The following is a 5248-nucleotide window of genomic DNA, read 5'->3' on the forward strand; positions in this document are numbered from 1 at the left end:
AAGTCGTTTAAACGCCTGATGTTGAAAACCAGGTTCATTGTCTTTAGAATACAAAGGAATGTACGCAGACACGATACAACGCCTACGTTGGTCCAATTGCTCCACATGCGAACGCAAGCGCCGTTTCGCTTTCCTCGAGTGCGGATGCGCTGCCTTCTCTTATTGGTCCACGTCATTTCTGCTGACATCAGCTGATAAAAATTCAAAAAAAAACATACGGATTGTGTGCTGTAAAATACGTCAACGGAATTTTTGGCGCGTGGAACTTCTGTGGGCCCCACAATGATGTATGTGTTAGATCCACACTGTCCATCCAAATTTTCATCATTATTGGGTATGAACAACAAAAAATAAAAAGATAGATGCAAAGCTTAAATAGACAAAAACACAGAAAGAAGTGAGGAATGAACGAGTACCGTTGAAAGATTTCTAGGCTCTACCGGCGTTTATTTGTGATCTGACCTGTTCATGAGCTCACGGAGACCTGGATGAAGGGAAAACACAAATGTCAGCTTGATTTGAGCCTTCTTCAGCCGAAATTTTCAACGTAGGCATCCAATTCTCACTGTTTACCGTGGTGTGGTCTACTTGAGATATGCATCTGCCTTGTTTTTAGGATCATGCCGTTAAATGATACGGAGAATAGATGGACCGTAGATCTAACACATACATCACTGGTGTCAAAGATCTCTGGCCCCACCACGATGTGTGTGTTTTATCCGTGACATCCATCTTTTTTGGCAGCTCATATTAGGGCATGTACCCAAAACTGAGGCGGATCTAAATCTCCAGCTCCGTGGAGTCGCAAACAGAGGGCCTGTCTACTAGCTGCATGAGTGTTTGACCCTCTCATCGGGCTAGGAGGGAGCTTCTTGCTTTTGATTCCGTCTGCAGCTCGTGCATCTGTGGAGCTTGACAGATCTTTTAGCTCGGCTAGTTATGTTCGTTTGTGTGGTGAACTATGTGAGATTGGTTTTGGCTTCCCGCTTCAGCTGCATGGCCGTTTTCAGCTGATGGCCTTGAGCTTATGGTTGTCAGCAGGGACTGACTGGCTAATGCCTTGCAGGGATAATCTATTCTTCCCCTGCCTTGCTGCAGACCTAGCTGAGGGGCTGCCTATTGGAGTTAGGCTGAGTCTGGCCTTCCTCTCCTTTGGCAACATACATTCAGGTGAAGATTTTCCACCTGGTTTTCTTTTAAAAAAAAAAAAAAAAAAAAAAAGAAAAAAGAAAACAAAAAAGGAAAAAGAAAAAAAGAAAAAGAAAAAAAGAGGCACATCTAAATCTTAGGTGGACCACCTAATTTGGCAATACGTACTTGGCTAAAGTGTAAATACGTAGGTAATTTTATTTTATGTTTTTAAAAAATTCTCAGCTTACATCACCTGACGTCGTGAGAATGAAGGAACCCCCTAACGCGGTGAGAGTATGGATTTTATTCACACTGGACTTTGCCATATCATTTTGGGATGTGCTTAAACAACTATGAATATTGTAATTTTCATTTCAACATTTGATTCACATATTAAATAATGTGTAATTTTTCAATATATGAATGTGTTTGTCTTCATTTTAAACTGCCCAATAGGCAGAATCTGTTAGGTAGGGTCTGGGGCGACGCGGCCAGCAAGTCACAGCAGGCATGTCAGCACTTTAGCCATGCCGGTGGTGCTTAGCCATGCCGGTGGTGCTTAGCCTCACTTTCTAAAAAAACGGCACAGCACAAGAAACGTTTTGCACGAACTATTCAACCCAGCACAGCAAGGCCGGTGTACAACCATAGGTAGGATGCATCGGCGTTTCCCCTCCCTCTCTCTAGCCAGGACCAGGCAGATGACTTATATTTAATGTAATTCAAGATTACTCATAACGCTTTGTTTAATGCAACTCAACCTTATTATTTGGTATGGTCCACTTTTTGGGTTCGTACCTTCAAATAATCTAAGAAAAGATAAGGCTGGCGTGGATGAACAAATTGGATGCGAATTAGATACTGACAATGTCAGTAGCCAAATCACTGCTGAAGTGACGTCACCAAGCTCCATGGCCCACCATGATGTATGCGTGATATCTACACCGTCCATCTATTTGAAGAGATCATTTTAGGGAATGAGCCAAAGAATGAGGCAGATCTAAAGTTCAAGTGGACCCCACCACAGAAAACAGTGAGGCAGTGACAGTCACCGTTGAAAAATTTCTTGGGCCCAACATGATGTATTTTTGAGATCCAAGCTATTCTTAAGTTAATATAGAGATAGATGAAGTGGAAAAACAAATATCAGCTTCATCGGAAACTTATGTGGCCCCTAAGAAGTTTTTAACGGTGGATGTCATTTGGCCCACGTGATGGTAGCTTGTGCATTTTATCTCGAGGTTAAACCTTTCGTTATTTTTCATCCGGCCATTATCTTTGTGGCACACCTGATCATGGGCTTGCGCACATTGGTGAATGGCTATAATCTAAATCTTCCTATAACCCGTGTAAAACTCTGATGGACCATGCAGTGTCCGTGTCACATCCACTCCTGTTATCAGTTTTTCCATCTTGGCAAATCCAAATCTCAAGTAGGCCACAGTAAAAAAGAGCGGAGATGGAACAACGACCGTTGAAACTTGTTTGGTCTAACTGTGATATTTATTTGTCATCCGAACTACTCACAGGGTAATTTCCACAAGAATGAGGGGAAAACACAAATATCAGCCTTATCCAAACCCTAAGAAAGTTTGAAAGGTGTGTGTAATTCCTTATAGTTTCTTGTGGTGTCGCCTCCGAACATCAGCTGTTGCAATCCAATGAGCTTTCCGTCACAGGGGCTCCCTCTAGGGAGCGGATTAGGTGTTACCCCAGTGACAGTTCAGTGGGTGTTATCCTTACTGTAAGGCCCACATTGATGATATTTCATATATCCACTCCGTCCATCGGTTTCTCCAGCCCATTTTAGAGTGTACCACTAAAAATTAAGTAGATCCAAATATCAGGCGGACCACACAAGGGAAAGAGTAGTGATTGAGTTCCTCACCATTAAAAATTCAAAGGGCCTATCCTAAGGTTTCCGTAATGTCTATTTGGCATCCAACCTTTTTCTTTTTTCACACGCACGCACACCCCACACACTCACGCTAGTGGAATTTCACCACCTATGGATACTCGAACCCTTGATCGGGTGTTGAAACTCCTCGGAGTCTACCACCCGAGTAAGAGTACCATTTGCCATCCAACCTGTTGATAATGTAAGAAGACCTGAATGAAGGGCTTCCCTGGCCCCGTCCTGCATTTGTTGCGGTGTGATCCCAAGTGGAGATCAACATAAAGCAAAGAGGGGCTTCCCTGCCCTCATGCTGTGTTTGTTGTGTGGACAATAGTCGAGATGAGGAGTCTCTAGACCACCTTTTTACGAGGGGCGAATTGGCAACAGCTAGGATCCTTCGAGGGTTGGTCCCTACTCTCACTTAATGGGAGATTTGGATCTCTAGAAACGACAGATGCTTCGAAGAGATTCATGTTAGAGTGGACCAAACAATTGCTAGGATACGTGGATAGTTTACCCTCATTGCTGCCCGTTTTCCGCTCCTGCCCTGCAGAGATCACAATAGCTTAGAGGCTGTCTGGGAATTGGGTCTCTCTCCAAGGCTAGCCAGTAGGCCATCACTGTCCATAGTCAAATGGAATAGGCCAATGGAGGGTTTAGTGAAATTGAACGTAGACGGGTCCTCACGTGGGTAGTGGGGGAGTTTGTAGAAATGAAAGAGATGAGTTTATCTTTGCCTTCATTAAACGTTATGGTGTCAGGTCCAACTTTCAAACCAACGTTAAAGTAGCGGTGGATGGGCCGTATCTATGTTTGGAGCACGGGTTCATTAGAGTAGAAGTGGAAAGTGACTCTTTAGCAGTGGTGGCCTTGTTCTCCATTGAAGGTCGAGCCCTATGGAGTATCTACTATTGGAAGAAATGCTTTGATTCTATTTAGGGAATTGCCTAAGTCTCAATTGAGCTTTTTCCGAGGGAGGCTAGCTTGGTTTGCATGGGTAGTGCCTCTCAGTTGCTTAGGCAATTTCTTGCGGTTTCGGCCCTTCCTCTTCTTATATGAGGGGCGCTCATCCTAGACCAGTAGGATCTTGGGGCGATTAGGGAGAGATAATCAGTATAAGAGTTTGAGGTTATGATAAGTTGGCCCATCCCCCATTTTGTTACTATGGCTCTGGCAGAGTGTATTGGGTCAGTATAGTTGCCTCAAATATTCAATAAAAACTCTCTTATCTTTTTCTTTTTCTTTATAATAATAAAATAAAAAGAAGAAAAAGAAAAAGAAAAAAAAAAGGACCTAAATGAGAGAAAAATACTAAGGTAAGCTTGATTCAAAATTTCGGTGGGACATTTGTTACCCGCTAAAAGTTTTCAACGATCATTCGTCACTTTTTCGGGTGGCATCCTCCGATTAAGATTTCGATCTTCTTTAAGGTTTGGAATCCTGCTCTAAAATAAGATGTAAAAACATATAACCCGCATAAAGTACCTCAAAGTAGGCCCCCAAGGTCAGGGTTACACCCACTATATAAGCTGTTACCTGGGCAAGAGTTAATCGGTTCCCCTCTCTATCAGTAGGGTTGTCAGCATTGACAACCCTGCCTAACAGGGGAAGCGGATTGGCTGGTGTACATCACGCCAGCAGTATAGCTACTTTATTGACATCATCAAGTTTTGTGGGTTTAATCATGAGGTATATCTATATCCAAACCGTCCATCCATTTAGAGAGCTAGTCTTAAGGCTTGAGACAAAAAATAAGACAAATCTAAGTATCAAGTGGACCACACTATAAAAATCAGAGGGGAATTGAACGTCTATCATTGAAACCTTTTTTGAGGTTACAGAAGTTTTGGATCAATATGAAATTTGTTTTTTCTCTTCATTTAGGTATTTGTGACCTTATGAAAAGATTTGATATAAAATAAATGTTATGGTAAGCCCTACAAATTGTTTAACAGTGAAAATCATTATCTAGGCTGCTATTTATGGTGCGGTCCAAATGATCTTTGGATATGATTTATCTTTTGCATAATACTGTAAAATGGCCTCTAAAAACAGATGAACGGTGTAGATATAATAAATACATCACTGTGGGGTCATGTAACTTTATCTCCTTTGAACCGTTCGTATAACTCGGAACTCGAGGAGCGTCAGTGCTCGTCTTCGCACGACACGTACCTACAGCAGCTATATAGCCGGTGTGAGGTATACCAGCCATTCCGC

This window comes from Magnolia sinica, chromosome 10, assembly GCF_029962835.1.
Source record: "Magnolia sinica isolate HGM2019 chromosome 10, MsV1, whole genome shotgun sequence".
In the NCBI taxonomy this organism is placed as follows: Eukaryota; Viridiplantae; Streptophyta; class Magnoliopsida; order Magnoliales; family Magnoliaceae; genus Magnolia; species Magnolia sinica.